The sequence below is a fragment of the Melopsittacus undulatus genome, chromosome W, assembly GCF_012275295.1.
Source record: "Melopsittacus undulatus isolate bMelUnd1 chromosome W, bMelUnd1.mat.Z, whole genome shotgun sequence".
Taxonomy (NCBI): Eukaryota; Metazoa; Chordata; class Aves; order Psittaciformes; family Psittaculidae; genus Melopsittacus; species Melopsittacus undulatus.
The window spans coordinates 3586145-3609089 of NC_047558.1; the positions used below are offsets into that span (position 1 = coordinate 3586145).

Consider the following 22945-nt stretch of genomic DNA (forward strand, 5'->3'; position numbering starts at 1 on the left):
TACAGGGCCACACTGTTATCAGTGCGGGAAACCAGGTCATATCAAAGCACAGTGCAGAGCTAAAAATAAAACTAATACATTTACTATATCCGTAACTTGCAATCACTGCCAAAAATTAGGCCATCGTGCTGCTGAGTGCTATTCAATTTTAAGAAAGACGGCACACCGTTGGGAAATTTCAAACTGAGTGCAAGGGGCCCCGGCACAAAGACACCAACAGGGACCCAGGCTGTCTGGCACACCTCTCCGTTGCAACCTCAGGGAGTGCCAGAGTGAACGTCTTCACCGCAACCCCAGTAACTCTTATGGACACAAAGGTAACCTGTATCCCTAGCACCACACAGGGACTCCTAGGACATGGACTTTCAGCATTATTGCTTGGACGATCTTCAGCCACAAAGTTAGTTTTGTTTTACCAGGGGTTATTGATGCTGATTATACAGGTTGTATTGTAATAATGGTTTGAACCCCCACCCCACTCATTACAGTTACCACTGGTGCACAGATAGCACAATTAATTCCATTCCATGCTGCTGTCCCCCACTCCTTAGACACATGAAGAGGGAATGCAGGATTTGGCTCTGCAGGTGACCCTCAAGTTTGTCTAGCAATATCGATTCAACAACAAAAACCTCAGTGTATCGTTACCTTGACCAACAAATTGGGCCACACAATACAAATTTTGGCTCACTTAGACACTGGAATCATAGAATCATAGAATAGTTAGGGTTGGAAAGGACCTTGGAAAGGACCATAAGAGCATCTAGTTCCAACCCCCCCTGCCATGGGAAGGGACACCTCACACTAAACCATATCACCCAAGGCTTCATCCAACCTGGCCTTGAACACTGCCAGGGATGGAGCATTCACAGCCTCCCTGGGCAACCCATTCCAGTACCTCACCACCCTAACAGCAAAGAATTTCTTCCTTACATCCAATCTAAACCTCTGCTGTTCAATGCAGTAATGTCCGATATGGGAACATTACAGCCAGGCCTTCCTTCACCCGTCATGATTCCAACAAATTGGAATATATTTGTAATTGATCTTAAAGACTGCTTTTTTACCATTCCATTGCACCCAGATGATTGTGAGAAATTTGCATTTTTAGTTCCTGCAATTAATAAGGCCGAACCCTGCACACGATCTGAATGGGTAGTATAACCACAAGGAATGAAAAATTCACCAACCCTATGTCAAAATCATGTAGCATGGGTTTTACAACCCATCCGGCAAAAGTGGCCGCAACTTCTCATATATCGTTATATGGACGATATTCTGATTGCTAGGGAAACGCTAAACATTGAATTTATTTTGGAAAAGATCACACCAAAATTAGCAGAAGCAGGATTGATCGTTACACCAGAAAAAAATCAGAAGACAGAATTGTACAACTACTTAGTCACTCAGATAGATAAAACAGTTGTGAAGCCATTAAAAGTAGAAATTAGGCCCGACATAAAATCCCTAAACGATGTCCAAAAGTTACTTGGAGACATTAACTGTGTGCAAACAATGTGTGAGATCACTAATGCTGATCTACAACCCCTTTTTGCACTCCTAAAAGGAGGAGAAAATATCCATGAGCCCCAAGAAATAAGTACAGAAGCTCAAGGAACCTTAGAAATAATTAGTCACAACATTAAAAATAATTATCTCCATCACTGGAACCCTGATTGGCCAATTTTTACTGTTGCCTTTTTACAAAATATGCAAATATATGGGTTTCTTTTTCAGTGGATAGTCACAGACACAGACCCCCTAAAAATTTTAGAATGGATGTTTTTGCCATCACAACCAAGAAAAACGCTGCAGACTATAAGATTCCATTGCTCAATTTATTATAAAAGTGCATAAACATGTGCATAGCTTAAGTGGACTAGAAATAACACAGATAATAATCCCTATTACAGCAGAATATTTTGATTGGTTGTCACAAAATTCTGTTGATTTACAAATTCCCATGTCAGGGTTTGATGGCCAAATCATTCAACAAAGTCCAGGACATAAACTATTCAACATTATCCATACCACACCAGTATTAGGATTTCCACTTCTGAAACAACAACTCTTTGAAGCTTTAACTGTTTTTACAGATGCCAGCAGAAAAACAGGAAAAGCAGCTTATGTTTGGCAAGAAAACGCGCTGTGGAGCCATCAGATAATTCATGCAGAAGATGGCTGTTCCACCCAGTATTTAGAATTATTGGCAGTAGTATTCATATTTGAACAGTGGAACAGACAACCAATTAATGTTGTGTGTGACTCTTAATATGTAGTAGGTATAGTTTATAGAATAGATCAAGCATATATTAAGGAGCTACAGCATGAAAAATTGTATTTGCTTTTTTGCTGCTTATTTGTTGTGCTTACCCAACACAATCATTATTATTATGTTTGTCATATTCACAGCCATACCACAATAGACAGCATACTCAAGCAGGGATATGCACAGGCAGACTTGTTAGTGTATCCTGCATGGGTGGCACCCCCCAGAGACTTGTTTTCTCAAGCCCAGCAATCCCATGATTTTTTTCATCAGAGTGCAAAAGTATTACAACGACAATTTCATATTCCTATAACCAATGCAAAGGCTATTATATCTTCATGTTCTGATTGTCAAGTAATAAATAATCCACATTCTCTTGCAGTTAACCCAAGAGGTTACAGACCTTTAGAATTGTGGCAAATAGATATAACACATATTCCGGAATTTGGTAAACTGAAATATGTACATGTCTCCATAGACTGCTATTCCATGGCAATTTGGGCCTCAGCACAAACTGGCAAAACTGAAAAACATGTTATCAAATATCTATTATCAGCCTTTGCAGCCTTAGGTGTCCCCACGGCTCTCAAAACTGATAATGGTCCGGGATATACAAGTGCCAAACTACAAACCTTCTGTATGAACTGGGGAATACAACAGTTGTTTGGAACACCACATTCTCCTACACGTCAAGCCATTGCTGAATGTGCACACTGATCACTGAAAGAATTACTTCTTAAACAGAAGGGGGGGAGCTGGGACTGAAAATGATCCTCATTCACGATTACTCAAGGCAGTATATGTATTGAACTTTTTACGGCTACCAGGCGATCAGTCAGTTCCACTGGCTGTGAAACACAGATCAGGTCTGAAAGAGATTTGAATATGCTGAAAGGGGTTTGCGTGTGGGTAAAAAATGGACAAACAGGATAATGGGAAGGTCCAAATCAACTGATAACATGAGGAAGAGGTTATGCTTGTGTTTCCACAGATACAGGAATGCAGTGGGTGAAAGCCAAGTGGGTGAAACCATATCTGAATAATAATAATACCCAGAGTGAAAAACAACAACAAAGTGATTCACAATAGCCATATGCATCATCATACAGGAAGTTTACTATTTGGCTGCTGTTGAAAGCAGGTAACTTTGTCCCATAAAGAATGTCAGGACTAGAATATTCCAAGAAAATGTTGGAAGGTTTGCAAAATTGCGGGAAAGTGGAATTAATCTTAGGTCTGATAACATGCGTACATTTGATGCAGGGAATACAGATGATACTTCCTAGACAAAACATGTGGGTAACATGGGCTAATCTAACAAATCAATCATCATTTTGTTTATCCCTTGCGACACCTGGAGACCCTTTTCAAACATGCTTAATTGGCATACCTTACCTGCTGTTGACAGACTGGCAAAAATGGGTAACAAAACCATATTAGATTTGAAAATAATTATCCATACATGCAACTCATGGTACAATGACAAACAAACTTGCAACAATAATATAGGAGCTGCAGCAGCCTTAATAATACAGAATCTCAATACCACTCTACCATGGGACCCACAGGAGTTAGAATTATTGGGATCATTGAATGGAAGTAATTCCTGTTTCATGTTTGGAGGGCAAATGTATGCCCACCACGGCCAATGGGGAAGAGGTGATCTGACTTCCTGGACTAATGTAACCTCTCCTTGGTACACCTATACAAAACAAAAGGAAGATTATTGTATAGGGGCTGTGGGGGCAGAACAAACAAATGAGATCAATATTCGCATTTTTAATAAACACACTGCAAAAGCAATACCTCCAGGAATGTTTCTCATTTGTGGAGACCGTGCATGGCAGGGAATCCCTGCAAATGTTATAGGAGAGCCATGCTATTTCAGAAAAATCACACTCTTTGCACCCAATCAACACATGATATTGAATAGATCTATACAGGACATAACCACATCAATACGCAAACAAAGATCAGTTGAACAATTAGGTCCAGACTGTAAAGATGATATGAAATTTTGGGATATCTCAACCAGAGTTATTACTTCACTATTAGGCCCTGGAATATCAGCAGGAAAGGCATTATGGAACTTATAAAAACTAGCCTGCTGGACAGCTAAACAATTAAACCTTACATCACAAATTATAACTGATTTGTTAACCAACACAGATAGTATGCTTCATGAGCTTCTTCAGAATCGTGCAGCTATTGATTTTCTACTTTTAGCACAGGGACATGGATGTGAGGATTTTGAAGGAATGAGTTGTATGAATTTGTCTGATCATTCAGAATAGATCCATCTAAAATTACAAAAGTTAACAGAAAACATGAAAAAGTTGACAATCATAATGCATGGGATGAATTATGGAACACACTGGGACTACATTTACCTGAGTGGTTGAAACATTTAATAATTCAAGGGTTAACATTAATGATAGCAATCTTGTGTTTTATATGTATAATATCTTTAATTTTAAAATGTGTTGCAAAAATGATCACAGATGCAGTAAAGAGTGTGGCTAATACAAGAAATAAAAGGGGGAGATATGGAGACAGTGTTCTTACAGGAGAATGGACATTTGGTGCATGAACTCTGAATAACCCCGAAAGGTACAGCAAGGCCATGAGGGGCCCAAGGAAGCTTGAGCAAACGAGACAAGAGGAAGCAAGGATGGAGCAAAAAAGATAAGAAGAAGCAAGGTTATGAAGTAACCGCAACATTAGCATAAGCGTCAGAGATAGTAACCAAACACTGTATTAGTTTAGAGGCGTGCTATCCTCATGCACAAAGCGAGGCAAAAATTCAAAAAATGCATAATCGTGTGTAAAGGCAGTAGAATTATATAAATATGTCCTTGTCACACAATAAAGGGTCTTATGCTGAATTCACATTGGATCGTGCATAGGCCATTTCTCTTCGCGCAACACAGGTTGGTGTCATCTGCAAACTTGCTGAGGGCGCACTCAATCCCACTGTTCATGTCACTGACAAAAATGTTGAACAAGACTGGTACCAAACTAGAAGGAGGTCTCCTGGCCATCCTGCTGCACTTCCTTCTAGTTGGGAAACAACACTCCTGAGCTTTTGACGGGTGATCCTTGAATATCAGCCAACAGTCTTGGGCTCCCCTGACCTCTAGGGCAATATCCAATGGAGTCTTACTAAGCAGATTCCTGAAGAGGCCAAAGTCTGCTCTCTTGAAGTCCAGGGCAGTGAGCTTGATGCACGCTCTTCTCACTGTCCTGAGAATCCCTAACTCAACCATCTCATGATCGCTGCAACCAAGGCTGCCCTGGAGCATCACATTTCCAATCAGCCCTTCCCTGTTGGTGAGCATGAGGTCAAGCATGGCACCTCTCCTTGTCAGCTCCTCTATTACTTGCAGAAGGAAGTTGTCTTCCACACAATTGAGGAACCTCTTGGATTGCTTGTGCCGGGCAGTACCATTGCTCTAAAAGATAGCAGGGTGGTTGAAGTCCCCCATGAGAACAAGGGCCTGTGAGGGTGAGGCTTTTCCTATCTGTCTGTAGAGTTCTTCATCCACAGGTTCCTCTTGATCAGGTGGTCTGTAACAGATCCCCACAGTAATGTCTCCCATAGCTGTTTTCCCTTTAAACCTGACCCACAAACTCTCTGTTGACTGATCATCTGCCCCCAGAGAGAGTTCCATACTCTCCAGCCTATCCTTAACATAAAGGGCAACTCCCACTCCCCATCTGCCAGGCCTGTCTCTTCTAAAAACCCTGTAACCTTCCATTCCAACACTCCAGTCATAGGAGCCATCCCACCACGTTTCTGTGATGCCTATTATATCATACCACTGTAAACATGTATACATCTCTAATTCCTTTTGTTTGTTCCCCATGCTACGGGCATTTGGATAGAGGCATCTGAGCCGAGCTCCAAATGAAGATGGCTCATTGGCTGGAGCAGCTGGAATATCACTATGTTGACGCAGGAGTCACAGACAATGCAGAGACGATCAATATGATCAAGTGATTGCCAAAGTTTATTCAGATACAGTGCTCCTTTTATACCCTTACACCCTTAGGTTTCTTATGTAACAGCCTTGGATACGGAGCTCTAATTGGTTAGTCTAGAGGTTACTACCGTTTACAAAGCTAATGTTTATAACTTGTTATAATTGCGATTAAATACCTTACTCTAAAAATACAGTGGGAAACTACAACCTTGGCAGAGATCATTCTCTGCACGTTTTCAGTGGAAAATTACAGACGCCTAACAAGACAATTGACCTTGCTTATGTCTGCCAAGAATCTTCTTACTTTAGAGTAACAAGGCTCAGGGTATCGGGATCGCTCACTACGTGGCCTTGGCTCTTTAAGAATTCCCACATCACTACATTGCTGCGAGCATTTATTATAGGTGCTGGCAACTGACTGGGTGTGTTGGAATGGAATGATGCCCCATCCCCCAACACATCTAGTTTAAAGCATCCTTGAAAAGCCTGGCAAGCCTCCTCCCAAAACCACTCTTCCCCTTCTTTGTCAGACCAGCTACACCAGTCCCCAGTAGACCTGACCTACTAAATTGAGTCCTGTGTCCTAGATACCCAAACCCCTGACTATGGCACCACTGTTCTAACCATGTATTAACCTGTCCAATTTTCCTAGCCTTTGGAAGGTCCTCCCCATTATCTTGGAGAATTGATGAAAAAAATATCTGTCTTGGTTTAAAACCCCACCTCAGTCTCCCACAGTACCACACACCCTCCCCTCCACCCCTCCCCTCCGCTCCTGGAGGGATGGGGAGGAAAACCGAAGGAATACAACTACCACGGGTTGAGATAAAAGCAGTCCAGTAACTAAGGTATAACACAAATCACTACTGCTACCACTAATAAAAACAATGATAGAGGAAATAAACAAGGAGAGAGAATACGATACCACCTGCCAAAATGAGCCCGACCAGGAAGAGAGCTAGATCCCTCCCTTCCAGCCAACTCCCAGTTACCTCCCCGAGCATGATGTGCTGTGGTATGGAATACCTCCTTGGCCAGCTTGGATCGGGTGACCTATCTCTGCTTCCTCCCGGCCTCCCCTTCTTCCCTGGCAGAGCATGAGACTCACAAAGTCCTTGGACAAACCAAAACATTTGAGCAGTAACTCAAAACATACGTGCTATCACAACGTTCCCAGCCCGAAAGTCAAAAACACAACACTGCACCAAGTACCAAGAAGAAGGAAAAATGACAGCTACTGCTGAACCCACGACACTATCTGAGCTCCAGAGCCCCTAACCACCTCTCCCAGGGCTCTGTAGTCCTTCTTAATGTTCTCTGCGCTACTGCTATCTATATCACTAGTACCCACATTGATCACTAGAAGTGGGACTTACTAGACCAGGCAGCCCTTCTGCAACATCCCTGATCTGAGCCCCTGGTAGGGAACACATCTCTCTTGAGACTGGGTCAGGCCGACAGATGAGTGCTTCTGTTCCTTTCGAAGTCCCCTACTACTATGACCTGCCACTTTTTCCTGGCAGCACCAGTAGTGATCTTTTTTACCAGTTCATGTTGCGAGTGTGTTTCCTCATTAGCCCCCTGCAGCAAAGCTTGGGGACACCAGATTTAGGAGGAAGCCCCTTGCTTTTCATTGTCTTCCTCCTTTTTTTGTTCGCTGAGATAAAAAATGACAAAATACGAATGTGAAACAGTAAATACTAAAGTTATAAAGCACACATTTTGCTGAGAATCAAGTAAAAAGAGAGCAGGGAAGTCACCTGCTGTGCACTGCTACAGTACCCCAAAATAGAGGGACTAAATATGTAAAAAAATGCTCACCTTCCATTATAGAACCATAGAATCATAGAATAGTTAGGACAGGAAAGGACTTCAAGATCACCTAGTTCCAACCCCCCTGCCATGGGCAGGGACACCTCACACTAAACCATATCACCCAGGGCTTCATCCAACCTGGTCTTGAACACTGCCAGGGATGGAGCATTCAGAGCATCCCTGGGCAACCCATTCCAGTACCTCACCACCCTAACAGGAAAGAATTTCTTCCTTATATCCAGTCTAAACTTCCCCTGCAGTTTAAGTTTCAACCCGTTACCCCTGGTCCTATCACTATAGTCCCTAAAGAATAGTCCCTCCCCAGCATCCCTGTAGGCCCCCTTCAGATACTGGAAGGCTGCTATGAGGTCTCCACGCAGCCTTCTCTTCTCCAGGCTGAACAGCCCCAACTTTCTCAGCCTGTCTTCATATGGGAGGTGCTCCAGTCCCATGATCATCCTTGTGGCTCTCCTCTGGACTTGTTCTAGCAGTACCATGTCCTTTTTATGTTGAGGACACCAGAACTGCACACAATACTCCAAGTGAGGTCTCACGAGAGCAGAGTAGAGGGGCAGGCTCACCTCCTTCGACCTGCTGGTCACGCTCCTTTTGATGCAGCCCAGGATACGGTTGGCTTTCAGGGCTGTGAGTGCACACACTGCCAGCTCATGTTCATTTTCTCATTGACCAACACCCCCAAGTCCTTCTCCGCAGGACTACCATGAATTTCCTTTTTGCCCAACCTGTAGCTGTGCCTGGGATCGCTCCCACCCAGGTGTAGGACCTTGCACTTGGCATCAGCCCACCTCACAAGCGTGTCAAGGTCCCTCTGAATGGCATTCCTTCCCTCTAGCATATCAACGGAACCACACAGCTTGGTGTCATTGGTAAACTTGCTGAGGACACACTCAATTCCATTGTCCATGTTAGCGACAAAAATATTAAACAAGACCGGTCCCAACACCGATCCCTGAGGGACGCCACTCGTTACTGATCTCCAGCCGGACATTGAACTGTTGACCACAACGCTTTGAGTGCGACCATCCAGCCAGTTCTTTATCCACCGAGTGGTCTACCTATGAAATTGATGTCTCTCCAATTTAGAGACAAGGATGTCATGTGGGACAGTGTCAAATGCTTTGCTCAAGTCCAGGTAGATGTCATCAACTGCTCCACCCCTGCCAATCATTTTTGTAGCCCTGTCATAGAAGGCCACCAAATTGGTCAGGCAGGGTTTTCCCCTAGTAAAGCCATGCTGGCTGTCACCAAGCACCTTGTTGTTTTTCATGTGCCCTAACATGCCTTCCAAGAGAATCTGCTCCCAGATTTTGCCAGGCACAGAGGTGAGACTGACTGGTCTGTAATTCCCTGGGTCATCCATTTTCCCCTTCTTGAAAATGGAGGTTATATTTCCCTTTTTCCAGTCATCAGGAACTTCACCTGTCTGCCATGATTTTTCAAATATGATGGCCAGTGGCTTTGCAACTTCATTCGCCAGCTCCTTCAGGACCCGCGGATGGATTTCATCAGGTCCCATGGACTTGTGTACATTCAGGTTCTTAAGATGGCCTCGATCCAGATCCTCTTGTACAGTGGGCCCAAGGTCTAGGTTTTCAGAGTCCCTGCGTCTGCCTTCCAAGACTTGGGTGCTGCGGTCAGAGCCTTTGCCAGTGAAGACCGAGGCAAAGAAGCCATTCAGAACCTCAGCCTTCTCCAAGTCCTGTGTAGCCAGTTCTCCCAAAAGTTTCTGGAGGAGGCCTACATTGTCCTTAGTCTGTTTTTTAGCTGCTACATACCTATAAAATCCCTTCCTGTTATCTTTAACATCCCTTGCCAAGTTTAGCTCCAATTGGGCCTTAGCTTTCCTAACTTGGTCCCTAACTACCCTGACAACATCCCTGTATTCATCCCAGGCCACCTGTCCTTGCTTCCACCTTTTATAAGCCTCTTTTTTCCTGTGAAATTTTCTCAGCAGCTCCATATCCATCCAAGGAGGTCTCCTGGCCCTCCTGCTGCACTTCCTTCTAGTTGGGATGCAACACTCCTGAGCTTGTAGCAGGTGATCCTTGAATATCAGCCAACAGTCTTGGGCTCCCCTAACCTCTAGGGCAATATCCAATGGAGTCTTACTAAGCAGATTCCTGAAGAGGCCAAAGTCTGCTCTCTTCAAGTCCAGGGCAGTGAGCTTACTGCACGCTCTTCTCACTGTCTTGAGGACCTTGAATTCGACTATCTCGTGATCACTGCATCCAAGACTTCCCTGGAGAGTCATATTTCCAACGAGCCCTTCCCTGTTGGTGAGCACAAGGTCAAGCATGGCACCTCTCCTTGTTGGCTCCTTTATTACTTGCAGAAGGAAGTTGTCTTCCACACAATCGAGAAATCTCCTGGATTGCTTGTGCCGGGCCGTACCGTCGCCCCAACAGATGTCAGGGTGGTTGAAGTCCCCCATGAGAACAAGGGCCTGTGAGTGTGAGGCTTTTCCTATCTGTCTGTAGAGTTCTTCATCCACAGGTTCCTCTTGATCAGGCGGTCTGTAACAGTTCCTTACAGTAATGTCTCCCATAGCTGTTTTCCCTTTAAACCTGACCCACAAACTCTCTGTTGACTGATCATCTGCCCCCAGAGAGAGTTCCATACTCTCCAGCCTATCCTTAACATAAAGGGCAACTCCCACTCCCCATCTGCCAGGCCTGTCTCTTCTAAAAAGCCTGTAACCTTCCATTCCAACACTCCAGTCAAAGGAGCCATCCCACCATGTTTCTGTGATTCCTATTATATCATAGCCCTGTAGATGTGCCCACATCTCTAATTCCTCTTGTTTGTTCCCCATGCTACGGGCATTTGTATAGAGGCATCTGAGCCAAGCTCCAAATGAAGCCTGCTCAGTGGCTGGAGCGGCTAGAATATTACTACATTGCTCAGAGTATTTATTATAGGTGCTGGCAACTGATTGGGAGTGTTGGGATGGAATGATGCTCCCCACTAATTACCACTAATATTTTTGAAAACCCCTAAAGTTACATGGAATTAGCCCTGTAAAATTACTAGGAAAGGCTCTCAGGGGCCCCAAGTCAGTAACCTCTGAGTTTTGCAAGGTAGTTACTGAGTGTACTAGAAGTAGAAATAGAGAAAAGGAACATGCTCAGCCTTCTTAAACTTAGGCCTTGGATCTTACAAAATGGAAGTTGTAATGACTTATCATTTAACTACATAGCTTACAGTAAATAAAAGTCATTCTTCATCCTCTTCAAAGGCTTCCGGGGGGGGGGGGGGGATGGGATGATAAAAAATTTACCTTTTCATTGAAAAGGACTGAGTTATTTAGTTATTTCTTGGTATGCATACTGCAGGTCCCCAGAACATTAATTCCACATGCAGGCACCTCAGTCTTTAACTTCAGTCTTCCCACCACCCAGGTTCCTCACAGCCTGAGCCTCTCTTCCCAAGCTACCGTTTCCTCTCAACAAAAGTAACAAACCCAAAAGAAAAAGCCTACTAAAATTCACACCAAAATAGCTCAAGCAGCTTATACCACCTACTTCTGGTCAAGGCTGCCTCTCCCTGCACCCTTTCCACCCTGGCAGCACACAACCACTCCCTCATGCTGCTCCACCATACTCCTCAGCCTCATTCCTCTTCCTCAGCCACAGCTGTAGAGCTACCACAGCTGCAGTCAGCAGGTCACCTCATATTAACCTTCATTTTGGATGGTAACTTCAAAGAAACTGTTTTTAAGAAAATTTTACCTCAGGTCAAGCTTTGTGGCTAACAAATAACAGTTTGCACGGGTGGCTGGCCAGCCTAACTGGAGAGCAAGCTTTGCAAAGGCACACCTCTAACCGAGCCAGTACACAGACTGGGATCCAACAGGCACAGTGAACCTCCGTCAGGAAATCATCTAGCTAGGAATATTTGTAACCAAAGAGCACTGCATATTAAAAGTAAAAATCCTCTATGCATGGTTTTTCTTGGTTTCTCCTGTAAGATGGAAGCTACTGAAAAAATCTTTCTCCTCAGGTCAGTCTCTTTTATTTCTCTCAGTGGCATATTTTCTTGCAGCCAGGCTGTTTTCCCCTGCAGTTACTTTCAGTAGCCTTAATGTTCCTCAGCCTCCAAATACTATGGAATATTATTTATACTCTTCCATGTAACATAGTTACAGCTTTTGCAACTCAAACAATAGTTTGAGGTTTTATGGGCACTATCTCCATTGCCTATAGAGTTATTTGCTTGAGCCAAAACCAGGCAACCCTTGTTTTCCAGGGAGGAGGATTGGGTTTTAGCATCCTTTTTCATAATATCATAATCTGCCCACCTGGCAATTAGTGTTGCCTGTGTTGCCTTCACTATTGACAGAGCAAGGCAAACTCACTCATCCTACAGACTCACTTGATCGCTGAAACCATTTAGTTTGTAACCTTGTCTTTTCCAGACAGTGCAGATGGTGATGCTTGTGGTCACCATGTTCCTTCTCTCCTGGCTGCCACACCACATCATCACAATGTGGGCAGAGTTTGGATGGTTTCCCTTGAACATCTCCTTCACCTTCCACATCAACTCTCACTGCCTAGCCTACAGGAACTCTTGCATCAACCCCATTATTTATGTTTTCTTCTCAGAAAACTTCTGCAAGGCCTGTCGGCAAGTCTTCTGCAAGTTCTTTCTGCAGCTGGTTCTCCCAGAGAAACTGGTCAGAATATGTATGGAGAACTTCTCTACCACACACTCAACCACTAACATGTAAATTAGGCTCACAAATACATTTCAGGAGTAAGAGGAGAGGAAAGAGTGCTGTCTGAGGACAACAGGTATACAAGTGCATTTCAAGGAGCGGTGCAACCTGCAAAAATGTGGATTTTGTCAGATTACCAGAGTGGTAGGAGGCATTTTTTCCATGTGGCTGTTGGGACACTGGACACTTGACACTAAGGCACCTTGCTAAGTGCAACAGAAGTATTTGAATGTCCTTGTAGTGCCCATAAGATAGAACCCATATGCAGTTGTAGTTATGCCCGTAAAGTCTAAAATAAGAGTTACAAAGAAAGTAGAAAAAGGGCAGACAGAAAAGAACAGTTAATTATGCATGTAGACAGTCATTAGGATGTGAACAGTAAGTGATGTGATGTTTAGAAAGCACAGAAAAAATAGTTTAGGAAAAGTTGAACTAAAAAGTCTTTGAATATGTCTTTGTTTCTTAAACAATTTTGACCATATGTGAGCTACATTTTCAGCTCACTAGCTCTGATAGGGTCTCTAAATATCCTTGAAGGCTTTGCTATAGTATCTACCTATTGGGTAGTGTGTCAGTGACACTAGATAATGGTCCATGGTGAAACGCACAAAAATAGAAAAGTACTGTTTGTCCATGGTGGCTCCTCCCTGAAAAGTCCCGACCCTGTGAGACCTTTCTAGATATAGCTGGCCACTTCTTCTGATGTAGGCTGGCCCCCTACATCAGAATGAGTGTGCATTTTTGCTAGTATAAGAGCCCGAGCCTCAGGCAATGCAGGGAGGCAGAACCTCATACCACCCAGGTCAACATTGCCTCTGGGGGGACACCCACTAAGATTGAGCCTGCCACCTCACTCTGCTATGTTTTTTGGAGCTGGTTTCTTGATCGTCATTACATGGTCCTTGGGGTTGGCGAGATAACCAAACATCAGAGATATCCTTTACTGTATCTTTTGTTATCTCTATATTTTCCCTGTATTAATGAACTAATTGTGATTCTTTGTTGTGTTGCATTTCTCTCAAACTGGAATCCTTGAACTCTGGAACATAACTGGTGACAAGGATGGGATTCTGGGTCTGAGAGAGCGTGAGAGAAATATTTGGGTATAACGAGAATTAGTGGGGCCAGGCAGTGGAGTGCACAGCTACTGGGTTGCACCACATATTACATATTACTGTGTAGTGGGGCTGTGTAGTGGGGTTGCACAGCTACCAGATCACGCCATGCTTGAGTGGGGCAGTGTAGTGGGGTTGCACAGCTATTGGACTGTGCCACATTTTAGTTGTGATAGAGTTGTGTAACCATGTTCAAGAGGAAGCCACCCTCCAATTCGGATCCTGGTGCTCTGCCAGTGGAACAGCCAGGATGGACCCCTGAGCAGTGGAATACATTGTGGGACAGGTGGGAAACTTGTACTCAGATGGGGCCAGAGCCATGGAGTGAAAAATGCCCTCTCGATCTGTTGAAGTATTGGGGGCAGTTTGTGGAGATACCAAAAACAAAGCCCAAAGAGCACCTGCAATACACTGGGCGCATGGGAGGAGCCCTGCTTAGTGTGTTTAACATGGGGACTTGGAGGAACAGGTAGATTAGTTGAAACAAGAACTACTAACTGAAAAAGTGAGAGTGGTAGTGCAGCAAGCTTTATTAGCCGCCACCCAAGGAGCACCAGGGTGGCAGTAAAAAAACCCTAAAGAAATTAGCAACATCGTATGCCATGCAGACTGCTCGGTGATGGCGGTAATGTCCAAAGCCCAGTGCGGAAACTGGTCCGTGGGAATGGGCAGTAGTAACCCAACCAGACTAGGATCCCAAAACATGGGATGGAGACATCTGGACTACATTGGATAGTGAGGAGGATGGAAACGAAAGGGAGAAAGATATGGAAAGAGCCTTGGACCGTGGCTCCTCCTGTGGGGTGTCTGGGGTGGACGCAGGAACCATGGAGCATGTTGTAGGATAAAATAGAGACTTGCACTAATGTAGGACCTGAACCGTGGGGAGCTAAGAACCCCATGGGAGTGTTAAAGTATTGGGGTGAGTTTGTAGAAACCCTCCATACCCACTCGAAGGAGCGACTGAGACATACTGGACGCATGGCAAACTGTTTGCTGCCTGCCTAGAAAGGCACGGTAGATAAGAACACAGAGTTGGAGCAACAATTAGCAGGTTTACATTCTGAGCTAGAAAGGATTAAAACAGGAGTGCTGTTGCATAGGCAGGCATTTGTAGCCACTGCAGAGCAGGGTGAGAGACTTAGAAGTCTCCCTTGTTCGCCAGGGAGGGTCATCTCAAGATCCCTATGGGCCTTTTATAGACTGATTGGATAATGCTATACAAAGGTAGATTGATGGGCACAGGGCTGCTCATGCACTTTTATTTTGGCTAGCCTATGAGGGTGCAGGTGGGGATTGCGGGGCTATGTTAGCCCCAGTCAGAGGAAAATTTAAAGACATTGCTGAATTGGTTGGAGCATGTCAGAATGTTGGAGCAGAGGCTTGTAGGGCTTCTGTATTGGCTGCTGAACTAATTATCCTGTTTTTATTGGTCATATTAGGTTGCATTCTAACCTGCCTGGTCCTTTAACTGTGGGTAATGACATAACTGATTCCTTGACTGTTAACACTGTGCAATTTACTTCTGCAGCTGCTTCACATTCCTTCTTTTCATCAGAATGCCTCTGCTTTAAAGAAACACTTTAAACTGTCTTCTTCTCAAGCAAAGCAGAATTTATCAGCTCTTGCCCTGTCAGTCAACAGCTCAGTCATCATTTGTCATGGGTGTAAATCCTTGTGGCTTAAAGGCAAATATGGTATTGTGATCCTTTAGGCCCCCAGAAATGGGAAGGGCCAGTGGAACTGATAACCTGGGGGAGGGGTAGGTTTGTGTCCTCCTACCTACAGGTCTGCGGTGGCTGCCTGCAAAGTTTGTCAAGCCATACCATGAGATGGACAGACAAGTTGAAGAACCTGATGCCTCAGATGCAGGAGCTGACCTTGAAAACCCTGAGCAGAATGAGACAGAGAAAGAGAAAAACGAATTATTACAAAACATCACTTGGGGGCAAATGAAAAGTATCAACTTGAACATGTGTGCTTACAATGTAGCTATTATTAGAAGTTGTGATTTTGTGTATAAACTAGCTGTATTTACTAGCCAGTTGCTAATAAGAAACTACACCTTGTATTGTATGGATTTGTCACTTGCAAAAGAGATGTTAGAGCATGCAAATTTACAGCAGCTGCTAGAAAATGGTAAGGCAGAAACTAGAAAGATTTTAATATGACTGTAATGTTATAAAGCAGGTAATGGAACAAATTAAGAGAGTAGGAGAACATCACTGGTGGGAAATTTTCTTCGGCTGGTCCCCACTGCTACCAGCATCTTCAAAGTGCTGCTGCACCCTATAGTAGTTACACTGCTAATGTAAATCTGTGTGTACTTTGCTATGATAGCGACTTGGTTCCTGGATGAGGCAGGTAAAACTCTGCATTGACAATGAGATGCAAAGACTGAGGCTTGCTAAATGCCTCCTACCATAGGCAAAGGCAAGACTGGGTGGGCCTCTGTGTTTGCCACCAAGAAGAACCTTTGGCTACGATGTTGGCTGCAACCCAGCAGGCGTTGAGTAGTGGGAACACGTGCCATGCCAGACCTTGATGTGAGGGATGGCCTCCTCTGTTATAAGAGGGCCACCCGGAAGGGAAGGGCAAGACAGGCAGCCTGTGGTTGGCACGAGAAATGATCTAGTCCAAAACTCCTGCTCAAGTAAGATAATCTAAAACAGGTTTCATCATTAGCATGAGAAACTATTACAAGTATAAATAATATAATAAATAACTATATTTGAATCTTCTATTCTGAAAGGCTAATGTCAAGAAACAGCTCTTGTGTGATTTAAGATTCCTTAAGCAGAGAAGGGGATAAAGAAAGCAAAAGACTGTATCTTTGGAAGTAACATCAACTATCACCAGGTTCCCAGGACTCTCAGTATATCTAACCAACACGTTGCTGAAACCTTGTTTTTGGAGCCAGAACATCACTGCTTCACTTTGCTTTTCCTCCATATCATCTAGAGACTTGTTACCAATTTACAGAACTGATGGACAGGGGTGGAGCAGTTGATGTCATCTACCTGGACTTGTGCAAAGCACTCGACACTGTGCCACATGACATCCTTGTCTCTAAATTGGAGAGACATCAATTTGATAGGTGGACCACTCAGTGGATAAAGAACTGGCTGGATGGCCACACACAAAGAGTTGTGGTCAACGGCTCAATGTCCAGCTGGAGACCAGTAACAAGTGGTGTCCCTCAGGGATCATTATTGGAACTGGTTTTCTTCAACATCTTTGTCGGTGATATGGGCAATAGCGTTGAGTGCACCCTCAGCAAGTTTGCTGATGACACCAAGCTATGTGGTTCGGTTGATATGCTGGAGGGAAGGAATGCCATCCAGAGGGACCTTGACACACTTGTGACGTGTGCTGATGCCAACCTCATGAAGTTTAACCGTGACAAGTGCAAGGTCCTGCACCTGGGTCTGAGCAATCCCAGGCACAGCTACAGGCTGGGCAAAAAAGAAATTCAGAGCAGCCCTGTGGAGAAGGACTTGGGGGTGTTGGTCAAGGAGAAGATGAACATGAGGCAGCAGTGTGTGCCCGCAGCCCAGAAAGCCAAGCGAATTCCGGGCTGCATCAAAAGAAGAGTGACCAGCAGGTCAAAAGGAAGTGATCTTGCCCCTCTACTCTTCTCCTGTGAGACTGCACTTGGAGTACTGTGTGCAGTTCTGGTGTTCTCAACATAAAAAGGAAATGGAACTGTTGGAGTAGGTCCAGAGGGGGGCCACGAGGACAATCAGGGGACTGCTCAGCCTGGAGAAGAGAAGGCTGTGTGGAGACCTCATAGCAGCCTACCAGTATTTGAAGGGGGCCTATAAGGAAACTGGGCATGGACTCTTCATTAGGGTCTGTAGTGATAGGACAAGGGGTAATGGGCTAAAACTTAAGCAGGGGAGGTTTAGACTGGATATAAGGAAGAAATTCTTTCCTGTCAGGGTGGTGAGGCACTGGAAGAGGTTGCATAGGGAGGTTGTGAATGCTCTATCCCTGGCAGTCTTCAAGACCAGGTTGGACGAAGCCTTGGGTGATATGGTTTAGTGTAAGGTGTCCCTGCCCATGGCAGGGGGGTTGTACCTAGGTGATCTTAAGGTCCTTTCCAACCCTAAGTATTCTATGATTCTAATTTGCAAAAAACCAAAACCAAAGTTCTCCCTGGCTTGACTGTGCAAAACAAAATAGGACAGTGATTGACTGTTTTGTTTTTAGTACGTAAGCATGGGTGTGAAGACTGATGAGTTACGTTGCACGAACTGATTACTTCAGCTCAGTACATGCATAAATACAGAAACTGAGTATCATTACTGGCCAGCTAGCAGAAAACACCAGGTGGAACCACTTTCAGGGACAGGCTTGGGGGGTTGGGACATTAAAATGACATTAAGATACTGAAAAAGACTCAAGCCTTATTGTGTCTTTTCATTCCCACCAAACTTTACAGGTATCTGGTCTAGAATTCTCCAAATTATATGGTACATGACAAAAAAATCAGACACACGTAGAAAGACTAAAGGACACATTGTATCTATAATTGGTTAAAGTTGTATCAAAGTTAGGAAAACATTTTCTTTCCTGCCACAGTATGAATTTTAAAGCTTTAATAATGAATGTTTAGCTGCTGGTGCTGGGAAGCAATAAAAATGCAAAAGCTGCACATCATACAGGCATGCTTTCATTCTGATTTGGACTCAAGCTGGAAGTTTAAACAAACCAAAAAAAAAAAACTAATTCAACTGATGAGATCATTCTTCAGACTTATCCAAACATACTGTTACTCACTAGATTCTTTTTAGAAAGCTGTGAGCTGTAATGCCTCTGGAAATAACTTGCAACTTCCAGAACAGTGCACAAACTTAGAATCATAGAATACTTACGGTTGGAAAGGACCTTAAGATCACCTAGGTACAACCCCCCTGCCATGGGCAGGGACACCTCACACTAAACCATATCACCCAAGGCTTCGTCCAACCTGGCCTTGAACACTGCCAGGGATAGAGCATTCACAACCTCCCTATGCAACCCATTCCAGTGCCTCACCACCCTGACAGGAAAGAATTTCTTCCTTATATCCAGTCTAAACCTCCCCTGCTTAAGTTTTAGCCCATTACCCCTTGTCCTATCACTACAGACCCTAATGAAGAGTCCATGCCCAGTTTCCTTATAGGCCCCCTTCAAATACTGGTAGGCTGCTATGAGGTCTCCACACAGCCTTCTCTTCTCCAGGCTGAGCAGTCCCCTGATTGTCCTCGTGGCCCCCCTCTGGACCTACTCCAACAGTTCCATTTCCTTTTTATGTTGAGAACACCAGAACTGCACACAGTACTCCAAGTGCAGTCTCACAGGAGAAGAGTAGAGGGGCAAGATCACTTCCTTTTGACCTGCTGGTCACTCTTCTTTTGATGCAGCCCGGAATTCGCTTGGCTTTCTGGGCTGCGGGCACACACTGCTGCCTCATGTTCATCTTCTCCTTGACCAACACCCCCAAGTCCTTCTCCACAGGGCTGCTCTGAATTTCTTTTTTGCCCAGCCTGTAGCTGTGCCTGGGATTGCTCAGACCCAGGTGCAGGACCTTGCACTTGTCACGGTTAAACTTCATGAGGTTGGCATCAGCACACGTCACAAGTGTGTCAAGGTCCCTCTGGATGGCATTCCTTCCCTCCAGCATATCAACCGAACCACATAGCTTGGTGTCATCAGCAAACTTGCTGAGGGTGCACTCAACGCTATTGCCCATATCACCGACAAAGATGTTGAAGAAAACCAGTTCCAATAATGATCCCTGAGGGACACCACTTGTTACTGGTCTCCAGCTGGACATTGAGCCGTTGACCACAACTCTTTGTGTGCGGCCATCCAGCCAGTTCTTTATCCACAAGTGCTCCACCTATCAAATTGATGTCTCTCCAATTTAGAGACAAGGATGTCATGTGGCACAGTGTCGAGTGCTTTGCACAAGTCCAGGTAGATGACATCAACTGCTCCACCCCTGTCCATCAGTTTCAAAGCCCCATCATAGAAGGCAACCATATTGGTCAGGAAGGATTTCCCCTTAGTGAAGCCATGCTGGCTGTCACCAAGCACTTTGTTGTTTTTCATGTGCCTTAGCATGCCTTCCAGGAGACTCTGCTCCATGATTTCGCCAGGCACAGAGGTTAGACCGAGGTCATTCTCACAGTCCCTGCTTCTTCCTTCCAAGTTTTGGGTGGTGTGGTTAGAGCATTTGCCAGTGAAGACCGAGGCAAAGAAGTCATTCAGAACCTCAGCCTTCACCAAATCCTGCATAGCCAGTTCTCCTGATTGCTTCCAGAGGGGGCCTACGTTGTCCCTAGTCTGTTTTTTGTTCACTACATAGATCCCTTGTTATCCTTAACATCCCTAGCCAAGTTTAATTCTAACTAGGCCTTAGCTTTCCTAAACTGGTGCCTAGATTCCCAGACAACATCCCTGCAATCATCCCAGGCTGCCTGTCCTTGTTTCCATCTTCAATAAGGCACTTTTTTTTCCTTTTTTTTTCAGGTGCTCCTTATCCATCCAAGGAGGTCTCCTGGCCCTCCTCCTGCACTTCCTTATAGTTGGGAAACTACATTCCTGAGCTTTTGACAGGTGATCCTTGAATATCAACCAACAGTCTTGGGCTCCCCTGACCTCTAGGGCAATATCCAATGGAGTCTTACTAAGCAGATTCCTGAAGAGGCCAAAGTCTGCTCTCTTGAAGTCCAGGGCAGTGAGCTTGATGCACGCTCTTCTCACTGTCCTGAGGATCTCTAACTCAACCATCTCATGATTGCTGCAGCCAAGTCTGCCCTGAAGCATTACATTTCCAATCAGCCCTTCCCTGTTGGTGAGCATGAGGTCAAGCATGGCACCTCTCCTTGTCAGCTCCTCTATTACTTGCAGAAGGAAGTTGTCTTCCACACAATTGAGGAACCTCTTGGATTGCTTGTGCCAGGCAGTACCATCGCTCCAACAGATGTCAGGGTGGTTGAAGTCCCCCATGAGAACAAGGGCCTGTGAGTGTGAGGCTTTTCCTATCTGTCTGTAGAGTTCTTCATCCACAGGTTCCTCTTGATCAGGTGGTCTGTAACAGATCCCCACAGTAATGTCTCCCATAGCTGTTTTCCCTTTAAACCTGACCCACAAACTCTGTTGACTGATCATCTGCCCCCAGAGAGAGTTCCATACTCTCCAGCCTATCCCTAGCATAAAGGGCAACTCCCACTCCCCATCTGCCAGGCCTGTCTCTTCTAAAAACCCTGTAAACCTTCCATTCCAACACTCCAGTCATAGGAGCCATCCCACCACGTTTCTGTGATGCCTATTACATCATACCACTGTAAACATGTACAGATCTCTAATTCCTTTTGTTTGTTCCCCATGCTACGGGCATTTGGATAGAGGCATCTGAGCCGAGCTCCAAATGAAGCCGGCTCACTGGCTGGAGCAGCTGGAGTATCTCTACATTGCTCTGAGCATTTATTACAGGTGCTGGCAACTGACTGGGAGTGTTGGGATGGAATGATGCCCCCCTCCCCCAACACATCTAGTATAAAGCATCCTTAAAAAGCCTGGCAAGCCTCCTCCCAAAACCACTCTTCCCCTTCTTTGTCAGATCAGCTACACCAGCCCTCAGTAGGCCTGGCCTACAGACTCGGTCCCATGCTCTAAACACTCAAACCCCTGACTACGATGCCACCCTTTTAACCATCCATTAACCTGTGCAATCCTCCTAGCTTTTTTAAGGTCCTTCCCTGTATCCTAGAGAATGGATGAAAAGACTATCTGAGCTCCAGAGCCCCTAACCACCTCTCCCAGAGCTCTGTAGTCCTTTATGTTCCCCAAGCTACTACTACCTATATCCCTACCACCGACATATATCATTAGAAGTGGGTAATAGTCCGTGGGACTTACTAGAGCAGGCAGCCTCTCTGCAACATCCCTGATCTGTGTCCTAGGTAGGCAACAAACCTCCCTTGTGACCTGGTCAGGCCAACAGAGTAGCGCTTCTGTCCCTTTCAAAGTAGAGTCCCCTACTCCTATAACACACCGCTTTTTCCTGGCAGCACCAGTAGAGATCTTTATCCATGCACCAGCCGGCTGTTTCTGCTGCAATTGTGTTTCCACATCAGCCCCCCTCCAGGACAGCAAAACTGTTCTGCATGGACACAACAGATTTAGGAGGAAGCCCCTTGTTTTTAATTGCCCTCTTCCACCAGTTCTCGTTGGGTTTTTTTTTTTGTTACTAATTTCCAGCTTTCCAAGTTAACAGCCTCCTTTTTTCCTCTAGGTGCTACAGTGGAAGCTTGAGGCCCTTGCACAGTTTGGGTCTGGAGCAAGCATTCCTGCTGTCTCTCAGCTTCCCTGACATCTTTGCAGCCTATTAATAGCATCCCACAGCTCAAACACCTGCTGCAGGAGGACCTCCACCAAGGAGCCCCAAGTACAGCCCTGCCCACTCTGCACCTTTCCCTCAGAAGACCACTCTGAGCTCTGCACTGCAGCCTCCCCTCTCATCGGCTCTGTCTGGGTGCCTACACTAGCCATTCCTGAGACAGCCACAGCAGAACTCCCGTACCGGGACCTGGTCATACGGCGACTACTCACCATCCGACGCAAACTACCTCACCGCAGTCCTAGTAGCTCTACCTCCTTGAGGCGGGTTTTTAACCACTCAGGGCTGGTGCCGCTTCTCCTGGCTCCGCCCACTGTGATTCAGCTGCTCGCGTCAGCTGAGCTGCCGCCTCTTGGCTCTGCCCTCTATGAGTCAGCTGCTCAGTTTAGCTGAGCTGTCGACTCTTGGGCAAATTCTGTCGAGAACTCAAGTCTCCGTCGGTGACTCTTACTGCTCTGAGTTGAGGCTCCTGAACCTTGATCTATTTCCGCTCCGGTGTTGAAAGCGTTCTCTCTCAAGGTACTCACCTCAGCAATTGAAATTGTCAATTTAAATAAAACAAAACACCTCGCAACTCAAAACCACACACAAAGGTATTGTTTTGCTTACAGTAGAAGTCACAGGGTATGAGAAGTT

General features: G+C 45.1%; 1 long non-coding RNA gene across 1 annotated transcript; it reads right to left on the reverse strand.

Annotated features, from left to right (window-relative positions):
* Positions 1 to 1860: 1860 nt before the first annotated feature.
* On the reverse strand, positions 1861 to 22545 carry LOC117438004 (uncharacterized). Its single transcript, XR_004550624.1, has 3 exons — positions 22522 to 22545; positions 15700 to 15807; positions 1861 to 3971 (listed from the first exon to the last, which is right to left on the reverse strand). It is a non-coding gene; the product is annotated as an uncharacterized lncRNA (long non-coding RNA).
* Positions 22546 to 22945: the final 400 nt, after the last annotated feature.